Source organism: Carlito syrichta, unplaced genomic scaffold (assembly GCF_000164805.1).
Source record: "Carlito syrichta isolate Samal-C Ts95f unplaced genomic scaffold, Tarsius_syrichta-2.0.1 Scaffold315645, whole genome shotgun sequence".
Classification (NCBI taxonomy): Eukaryota; Metazoa; Chordata; class Mammalia; order Primates; family Tarsiidae; genus Carlito; species Carlito syrichta.
The window spans coordinates 419077-444974 of record NW_007259741.1 but is presented as its reverse complement, the minus strand read 5'-3'; positions in this window follow the sequence as shown (position 1 = coordinate 444974).

Genomic DNA, 25898 nt, shown 5'->3' with positions numbered 1-25898 from the left:
GAAGATGCCAAGGTATTTTATTTGTTTTATTTATTTATTTATTTTGTGGCTATTCTGAATGGGACTGTGCTTTTTATTTGGGCTTCTACCTACTTGTTGATGTTGTATAAGAATGCAACTGTCTTTTGTGCATTTATTTCATACCCTGAGACTTTGCCAAAGTCCTTTATCAGTGAAAGCAGGTTTTTGACAAATTCTCTTGAGTTTTTGAGTTATAGGATTATACTGTCAACAAAGAGGGATAATTTAATTCTTCCTTTCCTATTTGGATACCCCTGATTTCCTTCTCTTGCCTAATTGCTCTAGCTAGGACGTCCGTACAATATAGAACAAGAGGGGAGAGCGTGGCCAGCCTTGATTTGTTCTTGTTTTCAAAGAAATGTTTCCAGTTTCTGTCCATTTAAAAATATGCTGGCTGTGGGTTTATCATAGAAGACACTGATTATTTTTAGGTATTTTTCTTCTATGCCTAGGTGTTTGAGGATTTTTGTCAAGAAAGGATGCTGGATTTTATCAAAATCTTTTTCTGCATCTAATGATATAATCATGTACTTCTTGTTTTTGAATCTGTTCCTATATTTAACTTCATTTATGGTTTTGTGGATATGGAACCAACCCTGCATCATGGAGGTAAAGCCTACTTAGTCATGGTGGATAATTTTCGATGTGTGTTATTGGATCCAATTTGCTAGAAACTTTTTGAGAATTTTTGCAATTATGTACATCAGGGGTATTGGTCTGTAATTCTCTTTTTTGTTGGATTTTTACCTGGTTTGGATATCAGTGTGATGCGGGAAGAATGCCATCTTTCTCAATTGCTGGAATACTTTCAATAGGATTGGTATCAGCTTCTCCTTGTCATTTTGTAGAATTCCACTGGAAAGCTATCTGGTTCAGTGCTTTTTTTTGTAGGTAGTTTTTGTTGTTATTGTTGTTGTTGTTGTATGATAAAGTGAATTTCCTAAGTTGTTAATGGTCTATTTAGTGTCTCGATGTCTTCTTGTTTCAACCTTAAGTGGTTGTGTGATGTCAGAAAGTTTTCCATTTCATTTAGTTTATCAAGTTTGGTGTGTATAGTAATCTCTGATGATCTTTTGTATTTATTTGAGGTCAGTTGTGATTTGATCTTTTGTATTTCTGATTGTTTTCATTTGGGTTTTTTCTCTCTTTTTCTTGGTTGTTCTGTTTAGAGGACCATCGATTTTGTTTATTCTCTCAAAGAAAAAGCTTTGTGTTTTGCTGATTTTTTTTTTCTTTTATATTTTTGTCTTCTATGTTCCGAATTTGGGCTTTTACTATGATGGTCTGGATTCTTCTGTTAAAGTTAAAGTTAGGGTTTTTTTTTTTTTCTTTGTTTTGTTTTTTTGTTGTTGTTGTTGTTTTTAGTTGGAGTCTCACTCTGTCACCCAGACTGGAGTGCAGTGGCCGCTCCCGGCTGCTGTAGCCTCAACCTGCTGGGCTCTGGAGATCCTTCCGCCTCAGCCTTCCAAGTAGCCAGAATTACAGGCATGTGCTACCACAGTTAGGGTTTTATTGGTCTTGTCTTCCCAGCTTCCTTAGGTGATTTGTTGCTAGGCTGTTAACTTGTGATCTTTTCATGTTCTTGATGTGTGTTCACAGAGATAAAAAAATCCCCTTGTAGAACTGTTTTCATGGCAACCCAGAGGTTTTCATAGGATGTTTTTTCATTTTCAATTGTTTCTAGGAATCTTACCCTTTATTTTGATTTCTTTTTTGACCCAGTAGTCGTTCAGCATCATGCTATTTAGTGTTCATATGTTTGTGAATTTTGAGTAAATTTTGTTGATGTTGATATTTATTTTTATTCCGCTGTGGTCTGAGAAGGTGCATGGCATTTTCCCAATCTTTTGGATTTTTTATGCTTGATTTATGGCCTAAGATGTGATCGATCTTGCAGTACATTCCATGTGGTGATGAGTAGAATGTATATTCTGTGACTGTTGCTTTAAGTGTTCTGTAGGTATCTATTAAGTCCATTTGGCCAAGTATCAAGTTGTGGGTCCAGATCCCATTGTTAATTTTTTTGCCTCAATGATCTATCTAGGGTTTTCAGTGAGGTATTTATTTCCCCAGCTATAATGGTGTTAGAGTCAATCTTTTTTTTTTAGTAGTTGCTTTATAAATGTTGGTGCTCCTCTGTTGGGGGAATATATGTTTAGGATGGATATTACTTATTGTTGGATTTAACCTTTCATTATCATGTATTATTCTTCTGTATCTTATTACATTTTTGATAGCCTAAAGGTTATTTTGTCTGAAATTAAGATTGTGACTCCTGCCTTCTTTTGTGATCCATTTGCCTGAAAACTCATTTTCCATCCTATAACTTTGAGTCTGTGTGCATCCCTTGTGGTGAGACAAGTTTCCTGAATGCAGTAAATTATCAGGTCATGTTTTCTCATCCAGTTTGCCATTCTGTGTCTTTTTAGTGGTCAATTTAGTTCATTCATTCACATTCAGGCTGATTATTTAAATGTGATTGCCTATCTCCATCATGAGGCTCTTATGGAGGTTTTTCTTTGTTTTTGTTTTGTTGTTGTTGTTTTGTTTCTTTTAGTTTTGGGGTTGATCTTTGTGTGTGTTTTCAAGTTTTTCAGATTCCATGTTCTCCTGTTCTCTTGGGAAGTGCATTGTTATTGTTTTTCTTTCTTCTGTGCTTAATATCTTTTTAAGTATCTCCTCTACAGCTAATCTGGACACAGTATAATCTCTTAGGGATTGAATGCCTGGCAAGGATTTTAATTCTCATCACTGACAAAGCTGAACTTGACTGAGTTGGAAATCCTTGGTTGATACTGTTTTTCTTCAAGGACTTTGAATATTGGAGTACAATCCCTTTAGTTTGTAGTGTTTCTGCCAATAGGTCTTCTGCTATTCTGATTGAACTTCCCCAGTAGGTAATCTGACCTTTCTCTCTTGTTGCCTTTAGGATTTTTTCTTTTGTACCTACTCTGTGTAGGCAAATTACTATGTGTCTAAGAGTTTGTCTTGTCTTTTTATGTCTTGCAAGGGCTCTCTGCACCTCTTGTGTTTGGATGGTCACATTTCTGGTGAGATGGGAAATGTTTTCTTGGATAATCTTCTGGAATGCTTGCTTCAAGTTTTCTCCATTTCCCTTTCTTCTTTTTCTGAAATACCAATTGGGTGTAGGTTCATCCCTTTGATATAATCACACGTCTTTTGGAGGTTTTGTTCTTTCTTTCTGTGTTTTCTTTCTGTTTTTTATAGACTTGATTAATTCCATATTTTGGTCTTCAAACTCTGAGATTCTTTCTCCTGCTTGATTAATTCTGCTTGCCATACTTGTTCTCTGGTTATTTATTTCCTGTATGAAATTTTTTATGGCCAAAATCTCCATTACAAGTTCTTTCAATATTGCAGCTTGTCTTTCTTGAGTCTTATTCACTCTTTCCATTCATTCCTTAATCCCTATTATATTCTGTGGCCAGTTGTTGGTGACTTTCATTGTTTGAGTTCTGAGGTATGATTTTTCAGGTATTTTCTTTGTAACACTAGGAATTGCTTGTATTCCTCCATAGATTTCTCCTCATTTGTGACAGAATTTTTTTTCTCTTTAGTTCCATTATTCAGTGATAGTTGGAGAAGCTTTCACTTCTGATATTTGCTCAGTCCTCTATTCTTCCCTGATCAGGGCTCTGAATCTGTTCTTTTATAAAACAGGGCTATGGGTAGGAAGATTTGCTTTCTTGTAGTTTAGGGAGTCGAATAAGGTGGGGGATGGGGAGCTAGGACAGAAACTACTTTCAAATCACTATGTTTACTGATTGTGGTATGGGTTCCCTGAGGCTCACTCCCTACCACCACTCTATATGATATTGTAATGGGTACATGTATGTACCCCAAGTCCAAGAAACAGTAATAGCAATGAGGAGAACAGAAAAAAGTAGAATTAAATAAGATGGACAAAAATAAAAATATATATTTTATTTATTTATTTATTTTTTGAGTTGGAGTCTCACTCTGTCACCCAGACTGGAGTGCAGTGGCCACTTCCAGCCGCCACAGGCTCGACCTGCTGGGCTCCGGCGATCCTTACGCCTCAGCCTTCCAAGTAGCTAGAACTACAGGTGCACGCTACCACGCCCGGCTAATTTTTTATTTATTGTAGAGATGAGGTCTCGCCAAGTAGCCCAGGTGAGTCTCAAACCCGCGGGCTCAGGCAATCCACTCACCTCAGCCTCCCAAAGGCGTGGGATTACAGGCAGAGCCACCGAGCCCAACAAAAAAATATATTTAAAAATAACACAGAACAAGAGTAGAAACCAACGTAAAAAAACAATTAAACACAAACACACAGAAACACATACACACACACACACACACACACACACACACACACACATACACACACACCACATGCATCAAAACAATCTGGAATAACAACAAAGTAAAACAAAACAAAAACAGTAATGAAAAGAATCATGAAAACCAAACCCTTTTCCACACGTCCAACCCAATTCCAGGCTCTTATTTAGACATACAGATGACCATGAAGCAATGAGTCATGACCTCTCTAGACATTTTTTCTTTGAAATTAATGTTTACTTAAAAAATACTGCAATAAAACAAAAGAAAGACATTGAGAAGTCCTGGTTTTGATGAGAATTGCTATCCAGTTTTCCACAAAAGAATTAGAGAAAGACAAGGTTGGATAACATCATTTGAGATATCCCTATGGAGTGACTTAAATGCCAGATTTAAGAGTTTATAAGATTGGAATTTGAAATCTATGTGCTTTTTCATGAGCATACATAGCTCTTATTCCTAATTTCTCTTTCATCATCACACTTTCTATGTTCAGACTGTATATGGTCCTGCAACTTGATGGGGTGGAGGGGAGGAAATGAACAAAAAAGAAGACCAAGAAAGAAAAATATTTTCTGAATAAACATCAATGGAGCAAAGTGTGGGCAAGTCCCTTTTTCCAGAGCATACACCTGATACACTCAATCTTGCTAAAATCATCGAGAAATAAAATGTGACCATTTTGAAAGCTTTGAACATCAGTTATAAGAAGGAAAGTTAAATTATAGCCCAGAAGTTACATCAGAGAAGCCAAGATGAACGTACAATGGACTTGTGATTAATGTCATTTTAAAAGCAGCTTGCACACCAAGAGACTATTAGTTCACAATCTAGTTTCTATTATAAGCAACACAGAGACATGTCATACATAAAGAAAATGGAAAATTTAGATAAAGAGGCATGGGATACATTTTTTTTTTCCCAAAGAGTTCCAGATCTTTTGTTGTTTGAAGTAAACTCTGATAGGACAAAGCTTTCTTCAACAATAGTATGTCTTTCTTGTATTTTATTATTTTACTAACACTCTTAAACATATGTGTCACCAAAATGGTTCACTTAACAAATTACAGAAACTGTTCTATTTACTGGAAAATTGTATTAACTTCAAACAAATAAGCTTTTTCCTGTATGTAGGCTACAATTTTAGGATATTTTACTTATCTTTTATTTTAAAGAAATAATATAATAATGGCTTTTGTGATTAAAAAAAAAGACACACTATTACATTGACTCCATGACTATAAATTCCTAGTGTTAGACCAGTCATTTTAGTTATCTTGTGTCTCATTTTCTCTGTTTTGAAAATGGGAAAATAAATTGAATTAAGTATTAATATACGTGCTTTACAAAACAACGCACATTGGGGAAAATAGGTATAGAGATATGAGTTCTGGCTTTGATTAGTCTTTCTATGACTCTCTGGAGTTACACACAAAATATATAACTCACCCCAAGAGATTCAAAGTGATAATGCATTAATATGATTCTGATGAACTAAAAAACAAGACAGCAGTCATTGACTTGCTAAGCTATGGTGTGACCATATGCTCTTTGATCTATGACCAGGTCATATTTCCAGGCTTTGGCCCCCTTCCCCACCTTGGGAAGGTGAATCTTCTCTTTCTCTCTGTTTTTCTCTCTAATTTACTTTTAAATAAACTATATTTTCTAACCTAAAAAAATCAAGATAATTTAAAATTGAAATACATCTTCTTATAATTAGTCTTCATCATAAGCTAAATCAGGCAAACAAACAACAAAAGCCACATTTATACCTGAGGCAATTGAATCAGTAGTAAGACTCAAAGAGAATGGAGCTAAGACTCAAGCCCCCCAGAGTCTTTTGCACAACTCTCCATCTTCCCCGTCATTTTATATGCATCTGAATATCAGATCTTCTTGCCAACTTTCTGCCTGTTTCTGTAATACAATTTTCCTGGGACACAGTCACAGTCATTTGTTTATTGGCTATGGTTGCTTTTTTGTTGCAGCAGCATTGAGTAGTTGTGGCAAAGACCTTATGACTTACAAAATCTAAAATATTTATTTTTACCCTTGGTTTTTTATGGAAAAGAATCCTAACTTTTGTTTTATTTAATCTGTGGGGAAGGGAAATTTTGTACTTATATGCTCACACACCCTGCCTAGGATTAGCAGATTTTAGGTACATGTTTATTGAAAGAAGGATTTTTTTAGAAAGAAGTAAGATAAAGAATAACAACTGAGGATATGTTGAGATTGGAGTAAATCTCCCTTCAATGTAGGTTTTTTTGAAATTAAAGTGTTAATTAATCATGTTTTACCAATAAGAAAAAAGTAGGGAAATGAATGAATGAATGATCTGTCATCGTTTTGGTAACTACTCAGAATTTATTTATTTAATTTATTTTTACTTCAAGGTCATATGAAGATTTAGCTTGAGTGCTTTTGAAAAAGAAAGCTACTTCTAGAATGCACTGTCAACTCCTATGTAAAGAAGCACCACAAACAAACAATACAATCTTCTACTTTGGAAAATGTTGCATGAGTAAATATTTTCAGCTCCTACTAACAACTTTAGTTTTTATTTATTTATTTATTTTTAATCAACTTTAGTTTTTACATTGTAGTTACTTCATTTCTGTTGGTTATCTTGCAGATGAACTAAGATTTATTTTTAGTAAAACTGAGTCACATAAAAGTAGCACTTTAAAAACACCCATACATGTTCAATTTGGATTTCAAAAGATATTGATGAATAATATTATCCAATAAAATTTTTGAGGAATTTAAAGCTACCTGTATTTAATTCTAAACCTCCTTCTCTGATTAACTTACTTTTCAGCCCCAAATGCATGATGTTATCTTTCACATTTTGCTGTGTACTCAAAAAGTACAGCAATTTCCTTGATCACTTTAGTGTTGGCATATTAACATCTAAATTCAAAGCTGAAACACTGAACATGTTAAGGAGGCAATTAAACACCTTCCAACTTATTTTTTTCCCTCAGCAGCACATCTTAGAAAATCAACAGCATTTGTGCAGACATGTTTCACTTGTCAAGCTTCAGTCCATGAGGTCTGCTTTGACCTTTGATTAATATTATGAGCTTCAAAACCCCCACCCCAAAACAAAACCAAAAAACAAACAAACAGCCTTGAAAGGAAATGTAGACCATCTGTGATATAACACTGTATTGTTTTTTTTTTTAATAAAAGGGAAGAAAAATCCAGTGTCAACAGATACAGATTTTTATTAATTATTTTGGGAGGTGGGAGGATATTTACTGTAGTACTTCACATTCTCCTTCATATATTAGACTGGAGAGTGTGAGAAGCTAACCCAACCAATGCAGGTAACCAGTTAATAAGTCTTAACAGAATTTTAACAGATTGAGAAACGATACCAACGTCTATTTCTGTGTGAATCTTGCCTATTCCCTGTGATACTCTATGCCACTCCTTGTATTGAGCAGCCATGCTCCAGATTCTACTTCAGAAGGTTCTTATTCCATTTAGGATGAAAACTGAACTATGTGACAAAGCAGCCAAGGCCTTTCATGATTTAGCCTTTGTCTCCCTGCTAACAGTTGGTACATCACTTACGTATTTCAACTAAACTATTAGCTGTCTTTCATAATCATGCCATTCTTCTCATCTTCTCTTTCTTTGAATGATGCAATTTCATTTTCAAATATATCTTATTAATTATTTTATAGCTCTGAAGTTCTATTGTTCTCAGAATCTGAAATCTCATGAGTAGGAAGAAGAAGAATCTTCCTCTGTTATAAACATCTACGGTCTCATTTTTCTGCAGTCTCCAAAGTATCCATTCCATAATGGTTAGTTTTAGTTATCTAAATCAAGAAGCTGGAAAATAGTCTTTATCAAAAATTTGCTCACTGTTTCACTTTCCTACCTGTACCATATACCTTCTACGCTTATTAAATTCACTCTTTTCTTCCTTCAAGTTCCAGTTATCACCACATAATAAAAAACTCATTCTATCTACAGGGAACTCCACTGTAGTTTCTCCAATGCAGAAACCATTTTGTTTATGTTTGAATTCTGTTCCTCTCAGAATGTGTACACTTCCCCAGTGATATTAGTGCTTGGTACTCGTAGTTATACAATACATTTTAAGATGTCTTGAACGTAGTCTTGCTTGAAATTTTCATCCAACTTTTGCTCAAACTTTAACTGCTGAAAAATACTGAAGGAATTTTTTACCAATCCTTTTTACTAATATATATTTTACTAGTCCTTTTTGTAACTTTCACAATCTCTGGTAGACATAATCTCTCTGAAATGTTCCCAGTTGTTTTAATATATTTATATGATTTGATTTGCATATCCTTGTATGTGCATATGTGTATATACAGACATATGTATATATTTCCATGCTTATGTTTTTTGATGAAATGTTATCTCTTTAAGGAAAAAAATTTGTTTATTCATTTGTATATCCCCAGTTAGCTGTGCTGGTATATGTTTTAGCACTGATAAGCATTAAATACAAAGATATTGATTAGTTGATTCTTTAATTTTTATCAAATAGTCACAGCATAATCTAGTGTTGTATTATATTTCAGCAAGAGAAAATAAAAAATTCATAGGTGAGGCAATATGGAAATCTTTTTACCAACATTATTAACTCATTATTAAATGTTTGCTGACCAGAGCTATCTGTTGATAACAACCTTGTAATACCATTAAACACCAACTTCATAATACACTGGTAATCAATGTCAGTGTTTTTGGTTTTTTTTGTCTTCAACTTTCATAGGCTAAGAGGTAAAGCTCACAAAAATATGTGTAGAATTCCTATTAACTTGTTTACAACTATTGCACTCAAATGCAAGAATTAAAATTAAATTAGTTTGTATGGTTAATCTAATTGAATAATTTGATCTTTCTTAATTTTATGCCTATAATCTCTAATGCCTTAAAACCTGTATTTTATTTGCAAAAGAAAAAGTAACTCTCACTGCTGTTATGAACACCCTTGGAGCTGCTGTCTTCTGAAACAGACTTTGGGCATCACTCATCCTCATCAACTCACCATCTATAACATAATTTTTACTATTTAGATTGAGTCATTCTTTAAACAAAGAATTATTCACAATTTGAAACAACATGACTAACCTAATTAAGTATTTCCTGCTATAATATGAGTACTTCCTAATTTTTTTCAGTTATGTGGATTTTACATTTGTTATCACATTGAAACTTACTATATTAATTCTTAAATCTCTGGGATAGTCCTGTAAATACACAAACTCCCACCAACAAAAATAAAATAAAATAAAATTAGATACAATAAAGAAAGAAGCCTAGGGAAATGGGGAGAAGGGAGAAAGAAAGAGAAGTTAAACAGTAACAAAACAGTACTGATTCCTCACAATTTAAATATCTGTGGTTATTTGGACATTAGTATCTCAAGTGATATTTTATTGCTGAAATGAGACATATTAATAAAGAAACATATACTGAGTCCTTGCTATGTTTCTTGTACTGAATTAGACTAATGTTTATTGATTTGTGATTTTCAAATATAAAAGGCTTAAATAAATGTGATTTCTATATTGTTTTTAAAATTCTAGACCACATACTAGAATTGTCTTCCATATTATAAATATATTTATATTTTTTCCAAAAGTCTATCATTTACTGACAGTGAATTTAAAATGTTAATATTTACATCTCAGCAATAAATATCTGAGAGAATAATGTCATTAACTTTCACTCTATTGCCAAAGACCACGAGTTACAGTAGTGGTAACAAGAGTGAAGCTGCACCCATGATGTTTTCTATGATGACGGAAAAGAGAGTCCAGCTTTACTTCACTTGGATGTAATGCCTGGAGTTCAAGTTCATAAGAGCCACACTTTCAAAATGATGGCCAATGCATTGCGAGCAGTCTAGAAATGAGTAATCAGAAAGGGCGAGGGAGTCTTAAACCATGCCTTTTGGGGAGAAGTTGGCAGCTCAGAGTTCATTCAGGCTGTTTTTTCCTTTCAAGATACCAAAGGAAGTGGAAAAAGTGGGAGTAATAAAGAAAGTCTATGCACATTCTTTTGATTTTGATTTTAAATGAATTTCTTCAAATTGAATGAATCACCATGGGAGACATCAATTGTTACTCTGTAAAAGGGAATCATGTGGAGCAGAATCAGAACGGACTAGAGAACCTTTGCAGTCTCGGAGTGCCAAAGAACCTCAGAGATACTCTGATTATCATCACTTTTTTTCTTGTTCTTACACCTCAATGAAAGCTGAAATGTCTCCATTATACAGCTCCTAGGAAAAAGCACTCCCAAATGCCGGTTGCAACAAACTGCTCTTTCAGGTTTCTGATTATGTAGGCAATATTTTCCATAGAGATGGAAAACCCCACTCAAAATAATTGCAATAGATCATTTCTAAGATTTATTTATTTTTTTAGTAAACCCATTTTAGTATTAGAAATCTCGAGTACTGTTGATCACCAAGGATGTTGCATGAATCTGAATCTATTGACCTGAATCCATTTCTTCTTCTCTACACCAATGTTTTTTCTCATGACCAATCATCTGTTTGGATAATGGCAGTAACTCTCTAGTTGGTTTCTCTAGTCTTTCTGTGTTAACTTCATGAGATTATACCAAGAATTCCCAACCCCAGGGCCACGGACCCGTACTGGTCCATGGCCTGTTAGAAACCAGGCTGCACAGAAAGAGGTGACTGGCAGGTGAGCAAGCAAATCTTCATCTGTGTTTACAGCTGCTCTCCATCACCCATATTACCATCTGAGCTCCACCTTCTGTCAGATCAGCGGTGACATTAGATTCTCATAGAAGTGCAAACCCCATTGTGAACTGCACATACAAGGGATCTAGGTTGTGAACTCCTTATGAGAATCAAATGCGTGCTGATCTTTGAAGTGGAGCTGAGATGGTCATGGTAATGCTGAGGAGTGACTGCAAATACAGATTAACATTATCAGTGAGCTTTAACTGCACAGAGATGATAATAATTCAACTGCTTGCAGACTCATATCAAAACCCTATTAGTGAGTGGCAAGTAAGTTGATGTACTTCAATTGTATAGCTGCATCTGGCGGCAGGCTTTAATCAGAATCTGACACTTATTTTATCCTATGTGTGGCCTGACCATTTTTTTATTTACCACTTCCATCTGTGCCTCTTTCCCGCACTGTGTACTTGTCTCAATCACACTTTTGGTAAGACCACAAGCTAATCCTAGCCAAAATGGGTAAAAACCAAATGTCAGTGGATAAATTCTTTGAAAAGGGGGAAATACCCAATGATGAGACAGCTGATGACCCTAAGATTGCCAACAAAAAGAAAACTGCATTTAAAATAAAATAGCAAGAGTCCTGCTTGAATTTTGGGTTCATTGCAATAGATAATTTACATTTTTCAAGCTTGCTTTGTATAATATTTGGTGACCAGCTATCCAAGGAAGTCATGAAATCTTCAAAACTGCGCTGTCTCATGGAGACCAAGTTCTCTACTTTTAAAAAAAGACAAAAACAGCCTTTGGAATTTTTCAAAAGGAATTTTTTTTTAAACTGTGAACATGAAGAACCAAGCAATTATTAAAGACCAGTACTCCATTGAATATGTCTGCATTGAAAGCATCATTCTTAGTGGTTACTCTCATTACTAACACTGAGAAACCCTTCACTATAGATGAGGAGTTGATCTTGCCTGCTGCTAAGGACATTGCTATGAACTTTTAAGAAAAGTTGCAGTTCAAAAGGTGGCATGTAATCCTATTTTAGCTAGCAAAATCACTAGATGAATTAATGAAATAGAGTGGATATGAAGGCACAATTGTTAGAGAGGATTCATGGTATGTAACCCAGGTTGATTAGTGCACTGATGTTGACAACAAGGCAACAATGCTTGTTCTTTGTGCAATATATTTTTCAGGAGGATATGCATGAGGATATGTTATGTGTACTTTTGTTGACAACCAATACCACAACTGCAGAACTATTCAAGCATTTTAATGATTACATTTCAGGAAAACTGAATTGTAATTTTTAATTGGTATATTGGTCATTTTATATCGGTATATTCACAGATAAAGCAGCTTCCATGACTAGACAGTTTTCAGTTTTCTGCTTTCACTACTCAGATTAAAGAAATCACTTCTGAATGTGAGTCTACACACTGTGTCATCCATAGAAAAATGCTGGCTAGCTGAAAAATGTCACTTTAAATTTACGAACCTTTTGCAGGGTATAATTAAAATTATCAACCACATTAAAGTACATGTCCTTAACTCATCTGTTTGTGCAACTCTGCGAAGAGATGGACGCAGAGCATACACATCTTCTCTTATACACAGAAGTGAGGTAGATTTCATTTTTTAATATTTATTTTAAAGATGTGGGATATAAACATTGATCATGCAGGTAGCCTTGTTGATGAGGTAATCCCCTCCCTCCCCTTGCAGTTTCCGTCCACTGCAATCCCACCCACCACCCCCAACCCCGACAGTTTCCCACTACTGCCAATCGCTTTCTTATAGCATTATAATTGTTCAAGGTCCATTTATGAGTGAGAATATATGGAACTCTGTTCTTTGTTTCTGTGGTAAATCACTGAGTATGATTGACTCCAAATCCATCCAAGTTGCTGCAAAGTCCATATAATTGTCTGTCTTTATGGCTGCATAATATTCCATTGTGTACATGTACAACATTTTTTTTATCCAGTCCAGGTTCGATGGGCAGCATGGTTGGTTCCATGTTTGTGCTATTGTGAATAGAGCTGCAATAAACATACTGGTACAGGTATCTTTTTTGTAAAATGATTTGAGTTCCTCCGGGTATATTCCCAATAGGGGAATTGCTAGGTCATATGGAAGGTCAATTTCTAGTTCATTCAGGAATTGCCACACTGTCTTCCAAAGAGGTTGTACTAGTTTGCATTCCCACCAGCAGTGTAGAAGTGTTCCTTTTTCTCCACATCCCCACGAGCATCTGTTGTTGTTTTTTATTAATGATGGCCATTCTTACTGGGATTAGGTGGTATCTCAATGTGGTTTTGATTTGCATTTATCTGATGATAAGAGAAGCTGAGAACTTTCTCATGTGTCTGTTGGCTGCTGATATATCTTCTTTTGAGAAGGGTCTATTCAAGTCTTTTGCCCACTTTTTAAAGGGGCTGTTTGTTTTTTATCCTTTCAGCACATTTGAGTTCCTTGAAGATCCTAGGTGTTAGGCCTTTGTCAGATAAACAGTTGGCAAATATATTTTCCCATTCTGTGGGCTGTCTCCCTGCTCTCTTGATTGTTTATTCTGCTTTGCAGAAACTCATTAATTTGATGAGGTCCCACATGTCTATCTTATTTCTTAAGGTATTGGCCTTTAGGGTTCTGAATAGGAACTGGTTCCCAGTTCCAATTTTCATAAGGGTGTCTCCTGCATTTTCTAAGATTCTTATATTTTGAGGTTTTACATTCAGGTTTTTTTTTTTATCCATTTAGAGTAAATTTTTGTGTATGGTGATAGGCAGGGGTCCTGTTTCAATATTCTACATGTGGTCAGCCAGTTTTCCTAGCACTATTTACTGAATAGCTTCTCCTTTCCCCGGTGGTTGTTGTTGGAGGCTTTGTCAAAGATGAGTTGGTTGAGGAATTGTGGCTTTCTGGAATTCCTATCCTATTCCATTGGTCTATGTGCCTGGTTCTTGTACCAATATCAGGCTGCTTTGCTTACTGTAACCTTATAGTAAAGTTTGAAGTCTGAAAGTGTGATACCCCTGCTTTGTTTCTTTTGCTAAGGATTGTTTTAGCTATTGGTGGTCATTTATGTTTCCATATGAATTTCTGTATTGTCATTCCCAGGTCTGAGAAGAATGATGCTGATAACTTAATAGGTATTATGTTGAATCTGTAGATTGCCTTTGATATGATGGCCTTCTTAACAATGTTGATTCTTTCTATCCATAGACATGGAATATTTTTCCATTTGTTTGTGTCTTCTTGGATTTCTTTAAGCAGTGTTTTGTAATTTTTATTGTAAGGTCTTTCACTTCTCTCATTTGGAAGATGCCGAGGTATTTCATTTTTTTGGTGGCTATTGTGAATGGGATTGTGCTTTTATTTGGATCTCTGTCTGCTTGTTGTTGGTGTGAAGGAATGCAACTGTCTTTTGCACATTTATTTTGTAACCTGAGACTTTCCCAAAGTCCTTTGTCAGTGCAAGCAGGTTTTTGACAGACTCTCTTGGATTTTCAAGGTATAGGATCATATCATCAGCAAAGAGGGATAACTTGACTCCCTCATTTCCTATTTGAATACCCCTGATTTCTGTTTCTTGTCTAATTGCCTGAACTAGGACCTCTAACACAATAATGAACAAGAGGGGTGAGAGTGAGCAGCCTTATCTTGTTTTCAGGGGAAATGATTCTAGTTTCTGTCCATTTAGCAATATGTTAGCTGTGGGTTTGATGTAGATGGCACTTACTATTTTGAGGTATGTTGCTTCTATAACTAGGTGTTTGAAGGTTTTTATCAGGAAGGGATGCTGGATTTTATCAAAAGCTTTTTCTGCATCTAATGAGACAATCATGTGATTCTTGCTTTTACATCTGTTGATGTATTTAACTACATTTATTGTCTTGCGAATGTTGAATCAGTCCTGCATCCTGGGGATGAAGCCTACTTAGTCATAGTGGATGATATTTGAAATGAGTTTTTGACTCTGATTTGCTAGAATCTTGTTGAGGATTTTTGCATCTATGTTCATAAGGGATATTAGCCTGTAGTTCTCTTTCTTTGTTGGATCTTTACCCAGTTTGGGTATCAGTGTAATGTTAGCTTCATAAAATGATTTCGGGAGAATTTCATCTTTCTCAATTGTCTGGAATACTTTCAGTAGGATTGGTATCAGCTCATCCTTGTACGTTTTGTACAATTCTACTGGAAACCCATCTGGTCCAAAGCTTTATTTTGTAGGTATTTTTCATATGACAGAGTCAATTTCCTGGGTTGCTATTGGTCTATTTAGTGTCTCAATATCTTCTTGTTTTTACCTGGGGAGGTTGTGTGATGTCAGAAAGTCTTCCATTTCATCTAGGTTTGCAAGTTTGTTTCCATACAGGTATGCATAGCAATCTCTGATAATCTTTTGTACTTCTTCGGGTTCAGGTGTGATTTTATCTTTTATATTTCTGATAGTGTTTATTTGGGCTTTTTCTCTCTTTTTCTTGGTCATTCTGGCTAGGGGCCCATCAATCTTGTTAATTCTTCCAAAAAGCCAGATTTTTGTTGTGTTGATGTTTTCTATGATATTTTTGTCCTTTATGTTCTGTATTTGGGCTCTTATTTCTGTGATATTGATTCTTCTGCTAAAGTTGGGGTACTGGTGGTCTTTTCTTTTTAGCTCCTTTAGGTGATTTGTTTGGCTCTCCACTTGTGATCTTTCCATTTTCTTGATGTGTGTTCATAGAGATATAAATTCCCCTAAAACTGATTTCATGCCATCCCAGAGGTTTTGGTAAGATGTTTCTTCATTTTCATTTTTTTTTTTTGAGGAATCTTTCAATTTCTTCTTTGATTTCAGCGTGACCCAGTCGTTATTTAGCATCATGCTGTTTAGTGTCCATGCCTTTGTATGTTTGGAGGAAATGTTGTTGATTTTGATATTTATTTTTATTCCACTCTAATCTGAGAATGTGCATGGCAAGATTTCAGCCTTATGGAATTTATTTTTGCTTGATTTACGGCCAAGGCTGTGATTGATCTTGGAGTATGTTCCATGTGGTGATGAGTGTAATGTATATTCTATGATTACTGGGTGGAATCATTTGTAGGTAGCCACTAAGTCCATTTGGTCAAGTATCAAGTTTAGGTTCCGGATCTCCTTGTTGATTTTTTGCCTTGATGATCTATTTAGGGCAGTCAGTGGGGTATTCAAGTCCCCTGCTATAATAGTGTTAGAGTCAATATCTTTTTTTAGTTTATTTGATAGTTGCTTTATAAATATTGGTGCTCCTGTGTTGGGTGCATACATGTTTAGGATGGATATTTCTTATTGATGGATTGATCCTTTTATCATTATGTAGTGTCCTTTTGCATCTTTTTTAATTTTTGATAACTTAAAAGTTGTTTTGTCTGATATTAAGATTGCAACTCCTGCCTTATTTTGTGATCCATTTGCCTGGAGACTTGTTTTCCATCCTTTAACTTTGAGTCTGTGTGCAACTCTTGTAGTGAGATGAGTCTCCTGGATGCAACAAATAATGGGGTCATGAGTTTTTATCTAGTACACCATTCTGTGTCTTTTCAGTGGTGCATTTTGTCCACTGGCATTCAGGCTAATTATTGAAATGTGAGATTCTTAATAGAGTTGTTGTGGTTCTTGTTTATTTGTTGTCTTTCCTTTGGTTTTTGGGTGTATTCATGTGTGTTTTTCATCTTTTCCCTGCACTCTTGTGAAGAAAATTGTTGTTCTTTCTCATTTTCTTCTATGTTTAATACCTTCTTAAGTGTTTCTTGTAGAGGTGGTCTGGAGGCAGCATAATTTCTTAGGGATTGGATGTCTGGGAAAGATTTTAATTCTCCCTCACTGATGAAGCTTAGCTTAACTGGGTGGGTTATTCTTGGTTGAAACTTTTATCTTTGAGAACTTGAAGATTGAACTCCAAGTTCTCTTAGCCTGAAGAGTTTCTGTAGATAAATCTGCTGCTATTCTAATTGGTCTTCCCTGATAGGTAGTCTGACCATTTTATCTTGCTGCCTTTAGGAATTTTTCTTTTATACCTACTTTGTTTAGATGAATTATTATGTGTCTGGGAGTTGGTCTCCTATTTGTTGTCTTGAGGGGATTCTCTGAATCTCTTGTGTTTGAATTTTTGCATCACTGATGATGAGAGAAGTTTTCTTGAATCATTTCATGTAATGTTTGCTCCAGTGTGGTCTCTGTCTCTCTTTCTGCCTCAGGAAATCCAATTACTCTTAGGTTCGGTCACTTGAAGTAATTGTTCATCTCTTGAAGGTTTTGTTCTGCCTTTTCAAGCTTCTTTTCTATGTTTTTGACAGTATGGGTTTGTTCTGTACTTTGGTCTTCAAGCTCTGAGATTCTTTCTTCTCCTTGGCTAATTCTACTTTCCTTGCTTATTAGTTTGTTATTTATTGCAATCACAGTATTCTTTACTGCTATTATTTCAGTTATCAGCTCTGTACTATTTTCCTCCTGTCTCTCCTAAATTCTTTACATTCTCTCTATTAATGTCTTGATGTTTGGGTTTGTCATATGTGACCAGTCATTCTGGGCATTCTTCATTGTTTGTATTCCGAAGTCTGTTTTCTCAGTGTCTGACATTCCAGGGGTCTATGTGAGACCTGTATTCTTCTTTTGGCTTTTCATTTGTGTAATTTTTCCTCCTCACTTTTCCCTCCCCCCTTCCCGTCTTCTTTAATTCTATTGTTCAGGAGTGAAGGGGTTGCTTTTACTTCTGTTTGGTCAATCTTTTATTCTTCCTTATGTATATCCTCTGGCTTTGTTCAATTCTGGAGCTGGACTATAAGTTGGGGGCAATCCTTTTTGCAGTTTTGAGATTTAATTGGCAGGGGAGCTGTGACTCAAAATCTATCTGCAGATCCCAGTATCCTGTGACAGGTGTATGGATAATCTGGAACCCACTTCCCATGCCTTGCAATCTGTCCATGCAGTGGGGTTATAGGTTTACTCTCTGGAAGCAAAATTAGGTAAGAGAAGGGAAATGAGTGGAGCAGGGAGTAGGGGGCTGAGGGATGTGGAGAGAGAGAGGAGCAAGAGGGAAAATAGACAAATGTACTAACAAATGAAAAGAGACACAGAGTCCAATACAAGTAAAAACAAAAACAACAACAAACAAACCAACAACCAAAGGAAAAAACTAAAACATACAATCATACAAACATACAAGCTAACCAACCTCCTTATTGTTGGGCAATTCCCCTATACAAAATGGGGTCTAAAGATAAAAAAAATAGGATAGAATAAAGTCAGTAAACTAACAGAGCCAAAGCAAGTATGAAAATGTTATTGATAATAATAATAAGAGAGAAAAAACAAGATGGGTAAGACAAACAAAGACTTTTAAAAAGTTAAAATGGGGGAACCAAGCACACTCTCAGACTTTTTCTATAAGTCCAGTGTCCTTTCAACTCTGATTTATAGCTCTCTTTGCAGGCTGGTAGATTTGTTCACAATTAGGGTCAGTTGCTCCTGGCCTGCTATGGAGGGTGGTTTAGATCTGAGCTGCCTGCTAAATCTGCCACTCAGATCTGGCCTGTGTCTATTTAGTGTGGGGGAGGGGTTTCTGTTTTTCCCATTTTGATGTTGTTACCTTGGATCCCAAGCTGGGAGATGGGCCGAGCTGGGTGGAGCTGGTCTCACAGCTCCAGCTAATCTCTTTCTCTGCTGCAGCTGGAGACTGCCAGGCAATGCAGACCAAGCTGGGTGGAAGTTGGAGGTTGCCCAGGGTGAAAAGGAGCAGGCAACAGTAGCAGCGGTGGCAGCCGCTGCTTTACAGTCTGTGGGAAGAGCTCCACAAGCCTGCTTTTGGAGGCTCCGGCGTGGCGGTGGCAGCAGCGGTGGTAGTTTTGGGAGTGTGGTGCTTGGGGGGGTCTTCACAGGTCTGGGAGCCATGGGTCGCCTCAGACAGGGGCCAGGGCAATGGTGGTGACTGCAGCGGCAGCAGCTGTGGTGGCTGAGGCAGCGGCCAGGGAGCATGTGAAGAGCAGGCTGCCAACGATGGAAGCCACAACCCCTGGGGGAGACTGAGAGTCTTTATGTGTGTTCTTTTTTGTGGAGGTTCTCATGGACCCAACTGCCCCGTCGCATCTTGCCAGAAGTCGGTTGATTTCTAAAGGTAGTTCACTGGCAATAGTTTTTTAGTCATACATGCCACTCAAGAGATTTCTTTTAGAAAAAAGGCACCACTGGCGGCCATTTCATGACATAGAATGGGTCACAAAACTTGCTTACTTGTGTGACATATTCAACCTGCTCAAGGAACTCAATCTGTCACTTCAGGGAAGAATGATGACTGTGTTAAACTCAGCAGATAAAGTGGCTACATTCAAAGCCACACTGGAATTATGGGGCAACAGTTGACCTTTGGGATTTTTTATGTTTTATACATTAGTTCACATACCAAAAGAGACTGAACTAGGGCCTTCTTTTCCACAACTGGTGCATGATCACCTATCTTTGCTTTCAGAAGAGTTTGAGCTTTACTTCTCAACTACAAAAGACACACCAACTGGGAAGGGATGAATCTGTTATCCATTTGTGAATAAGTCAGGTGCATAGACTATGTCCATGATGAAAGATCAACTACTTGAGATCGCAAATGATGGTGGCCTTAAAAATATGTTTGAGACAACTTCAAATCTCCGGACCTTCTGGATTGAAGTCAAAAATGGAATATCCTAAGATTGCCACAAAAGCACTTATAAGCCTGCTGCCATTTCCAACATCTTTTCTTTGTGAAGCAGGATTTTCTGCAGTGGCAGCAAACAAAACAAGATTACAGAGTAGACTGGACATATGCAACACACTTCAGGTGTCACTGTCTTTTGTAAACCCCAGATGGGACTATCAAGTTGCAGGAAAACAATCTCAGAGTCCCCACTAATTCTGCATTATATAATTGTTGAGTTGAGTTATAGAATATACATTACAATGTATAACAATAGAAATAAAGTGCACAACAAATGCAATGTGCTTGAATCATCCCGAAAATATCCTCCTCCCCCACTCCATCTATAGAAAAATTATCTTCCACAAAACTGGTCCCTGATACCAAAAAGGTTGAGGGCTGATGTATTATACTATGCCATACTCCTGTGTAAAACTTATTATTGTTTCCCCCCTGCCCATAGATGAAATTCAATCTCCTTAGCAGCATACACACACATACACACACACACACACACACACACACACACACACACACACACACACGTATTTTCCATACCTCTAAGCTTCTATGTTTTCTTTACTAGTATGTCTGTGCACTAGTCATACTTTAAGGTATAGATTATATATGTCATGCCCCTGTGAAAACTTCTAAACATCTCTCCTCAAATATAGAATTAATATATTTTTTCATCATTTTCCATGGTATTTCTGAACATTTTTAAAAAAGTTTTAGACTTTTTGGTATGTTTCTGTTTCCCTGAGCTTGGCATGTATAGATAATTAATTTATACTTGTTGAATGAATGACTGCTTAAAAATTTAATATAAACCCATATAGACACCATAAATAAAAACTGAAAAAAATTTAGCCTTCTTCGTCTCTCCTCCAATAATATTTATTTATGTTACAACGATTTCTACTGCTCTGTAGTAATACATAAAATTGCAGTAAAAAAGGCCTACACATTATTTTCATATTCTGGGTGAGAGTGAAGCATAACGCAGATTTTGCAGAGCTTTTATTACTCTGAAACTGAAGGTACACAAAGCATAAAAAAAACTAGTTGAAAGCATTGAATATTTTGTAGTTATTTTATGTTTTAATTTTCAATTCTCTACAATCCCAAGTTGATTTCTCACAAATTTGTGAATATTACATCTACTGTCTATATTACCACCCACTACTGAATATTTTAAGCTAGCATATAAATTCATAATGAGGCATAATGAGCCAACACACAGAATAAAATACAAATAATCAAAGCTATATCTAAGTTTTTTCCCCAAATTTGGTTACTCCTTTCTAAGTTACCCAGTATTTGTGTAGATAGAGTAGATGACTAATTGTACACAATTCTCAACACTCTTTGTTCAAACTGTAAGTAGTTATATCTCTTCACATTCTCAGCAGCCTTTCCTATTCCTTGCCTTCTACCTACTTTTCACGCTAGTGACAGTTGCACTATTTCTCATTCTACCACTTGGAGATAGCATACTTCAACCCTCAATTAATCAGCACTAGGAATTAATTGGCATTCAGACCAGTTGCATTAAGTGAAATAAAAATTGCTATTAAGATCCTTTAAAAATACCTTACAAAGCAGCAGGATTATACTACTACTACTACTACTAATAATAATAATAACAACACATAATTAAAGGAGGAGATAAAGAGGCAGTTCAGCAAAAAGATTAATGTCAATAGAGAAAGCAGCAGAGTTCCTGTTTTTCCAAAATAAGTAAAATCATGAATTCTCACCCTCACCTCCTACTTTAATACTCCTGAAGTAATTATTACTCAACAGTGTCATAGCTCAATAACATTTTATAACTGATCTCATTCTATCATGTGACTTTTTTTTCCAGACAGGTCTGTAGTCATTACCTCTTTTTAAAGAAACTTCCAGAAAAGTCAATCAGATTCACTCTGTTTCCAATGTATTCTCAGACAGATCTAAAATTTCTCTTTCTTCTGAATGAGAGTATTATGAATTTTGAATTGGGTTTCCCCCACATTTGTATGTTGAAGTCTTAAAAACCAGTATTTGAGAAGGTGACCTATTTGGAGAGTTTTTAAAGTGGTGCAAGTAAATGAAGTCATTAGGGGAAATCTAATTCAATATGACTGGTATCCTGGTAAGAAGAGGCTATTAGGACACACACACAAACACACACACATACACACACACACACACACACACACACGGAAGATATAGGGAGAAAAGGTGCAAGTCTAGGAAAGAGAGACTTTCAGGAGAAACTAATCCTGCCAACACCTCAATCTTGGGCATTAACCCCTAAAATTGTGGGAATATAAATGTTGTGGTTTAAGCCACCAGTATATGATAGTTTGTTGTGGGCCTAGAAAACAAATACAGAAGTAAATAGTTTATTTTGTTGTCATTGATCAAAAACATTTTAAAAATTGTTATTTTAATGGGTTTTATCTCACACTTGGCATGATTTTCCAACTCTTCTCTTACTCCCTTCAAAAAATTTCAACCAGGCCAGGCTCAATGGCTCAGCCTGTAATCTCCGCATTTTGGGAAGCCGAAGTGAATGGATTGCCTGAGCCCACAGGTTCAAGTCCAGACCAGGCAACTTGGCGAGACCTTGTCTCTACAATTAAAAAAAAAAATAGCCGGGCATGGTAGCACGCACCTGTAGTTTCAGCAACTTGGAAGGTTGAGGTGGAAGGATAGCTGGAGCACAGCAGGTTGATGTTGGGGTGGCCATGAGTGTGCCACTGCACTGCAGTCTGGGAGACAGAGTGAGACTCCAACTCACAAAAACGCATACAAAATAATAAAGTAAAATATTTCAACTAATTTCAGAAGTGTTGCAGAGTTGCTAGGTGCAATGTAGGAACAAAACCAAAACTTTCAATCAGCAAATGTAGAGTACCTGCTCTGATTAGAAAACATGCAAAGCAAAGAAATAATATAAATCAAAATTTAGAAGAGGAGGAAAAAATTAGCAATATATTGTAAAATTATAATTGTGTTATAGGCTCTGTTTTGCTTTTGAGAATTTGTTATTTGGTAGATGACAGAGAGAGGTGGGAACATATACTACTAAATTTCACACAACAAACACACTCCTCAAATATATTATTTCACAGTGAAAACAGTGTTATGTTTAGAAAACAGCATAGCCCGGCTCGGTGGCTCAGCCGGTAATCCGGCACTTTGGGAGGCTGAGGTGAGTGGATTGCCTGAACCCATGGGTTCGACCCACCTGGGCAACTTGGCGAGACCTCATCTCTACAATAAATCAAAAAAACTAGCCGGGCATGGTAGCGTGTGCCTGTAGTTCCAGCTACTTGGAAGGCTGAGGCGGAAGGATCACCAGAGCCCAGCAGGTCGAGGCTGCAGTGGCCGCAGCAGCCACTGCACTCCAGTCTGGGCAACAGGGTGAGACTCCAACTCAAAAAAAAAAAAAAGAAAAGAAAACAGCATAATATCTTTTTTTCAAAATGATATGAAAGGAAAAAAGGAAGAAAAAATTAAAGAACAATAAAAGAAGAGGGAGGGACAGAAAGAGAGACAGATGGGTAGAGACAATATTATGTCTCCACATAGTTTGTAAGGAAATTATGCAATTAGCAGGAAATTCAAAAGATTCACAATATCCCCGGGTTTCCTTTTTTTTAATGATGTTTTGATATGGAGCCATGAATGGAATGAATTTCCCACCAGTTGTCATTTGTTTAAATTATTATTTAACAAGGTAGATCTTACATGAGCTGTCTTTTATGAGGCTTTCATAAAAATATCAGAAAATTATTTGTCCTTGTCATCTCCTTTTCCACAGTACTTTGGAAACTAAAAATTTACTAAACTACATTACAATTACAGATTTGCATGCCTTTCTTTTCCATTAGGCTGTAAGCCTAAAGTTACAATTTTAAGTCTGAAATAATAATTCAGCAAATAAACGACTGGAATGACAAGTATGGAACAGAAAACAGCTATCTTTAGAGCTCAAGCAGGAGAAAAAAATAACTTTTGAACACTTCATGATGGAAATATACTTGAGATGAACTATGAAATATTATGAAGAGATTGGCACTTCGGGACATTCATTCATTTAACAGATATTCATTGAGGTCCTATCATATGAGTTAGGAATGGGAGATTATTTGGAAATACATGTATATAAAGTTGGCAAGAAAACAAAATAATTAAGATTTTTAAAGTGCAAGAGAAATATATAAAAATGAATTTAAAGTTAGCATCGATTTTCTTTTTTTCTTTGTGAGAAAACAGGATTTATTGAGAGGACAGAAAAGTTCCCACAGTGGGAGGGAACTCAAAGGAGTTGCCCCAACATCTATTTTCATCATTGTCTTCAGTATCTACCATTTTTATTCCAAGCTCCCAAAACAGGCAAGTATTAAATTGATGCCAAATCTAACGCTTAAGTAAATTTAGTAGAAGCTGTACAGCATTGAGGTTTAAAAAGAGATACCAAATATCCTCAATACTATAAAATTAATATCATCTATGATTTTGTTATATACACATTAAAATTTCATGATATGTGGAGTTCTACTTATAACTATTTCATGGATTATTAGAAAGAATAATTATAGTTTATATTCAACTTTTGTTTAATTCATTTGCTAGAACATGTCATATTTTCATTGCATGCCTGTTTTTACATGTTGAGATTATATTATATTAAAATAAAGTACTGGATAAAAGAGCAAAGGATAAAAACAATAAAAACATGCTTTTTTGTGGAGAACTTCTCCTCTTGAAAGCAAAAACCTAAACTGCCTGTCTCAAGAAGATACTATTATTTACATTTGGAAGAACTAAAACAGATATTTGGTGACTTTGACAAATTCATTGAGAATATCACCATCGCACCTGTCAAAATACAGTATTCTGACTTTGCTAGTCATTTGGTAACCTTGCAAAAATCAGTTATCTTTGTTTCTACATTTCCTTATCTGCAAAATGAGAGTGTTTTCCTAAAATCTAGTCATCATTATATATATACAAATGTATGGTGTGAGTTATATTGCCATATCCTTTCAATTAAAATTATGTCATAATCTCAGAGCTCAGAAATAAACATCAAAAATAATGTAAATAATAAAAATATTTTTAAAAATACAAAAACATCTGTAGTATAATAACAAAATATATTTGGAGAATTATGATTAATAAGTGTATATATTTGAGGAAGTTTTAAAGAAACAAAAATGGTAACTATTAGGGTTTTTTTTTCTACTTCATTTATTTTTATTCGTTATCACTCAGAGTAAAAAAAACAATAACATCTCCATGAATCTATTATATAAAACATTATAGTTATAAAATTGCTTTCACATGTTTCTTTGCCTTCATCCTAACATGAGATAAGGATCAACTTTTTGTCTTATGCTTGATTCACAATTAGATGAAATAAAGTCCAGTGAGTTTAAATAAATGCTACAACTTATAAATCCAAGACTTTATTTTGCATTTGTTTCTCTCTGTTGCTTCAAATCAATGCAGAAATGTAGAATTAAGTTGTAAATTATTTTCCTGAAAATTACGTTACCTTCTATACAATGTGTTTGTATTTGTATCAGTATATTTGTTCACTATTTTATTTTATTTCTTTTTATTTTACTTTTTAAGGGACCAGGTGTCACCCTTTCGTATAGGCTGAAGTGTAGTAGCTCACTACAATCTCACATTACTGGGCTCAAGCCATCCTCCTGCCTCAGCCTCCTGAGAAACTGGAACTACAGATGCTTGCCACTATGCCCAACTAAGTATTATTTATTTTTATACTGTGGAGAGATAGGATTTCACTATGTTACCCAAGCTGGTCTTGAACTTGATTCAATTAAACAAAAGGGCCTTGGACTTCCCAGTTCAAAGATTACAGATACTCCTTGCAATTCTTCCTAAAGTTGTCACAATTTTCAGTTGCTTTTCTAGTATAAGGGTGCCTTACATAACTAGCAGATATGGCTACTACTTTTAACCCACAACCGAAGCCCTTTTGCGATGCCTTCAATGAAAATCAATGATAAATGGCATTGTATGTCACATTATACAAGGTTATAAATTATGAGTCTGACTTCCTGATAGATTAGGGATAAAGATATAACCTCTTCTTTCTTTTTTTTTTTTTTTGAGTT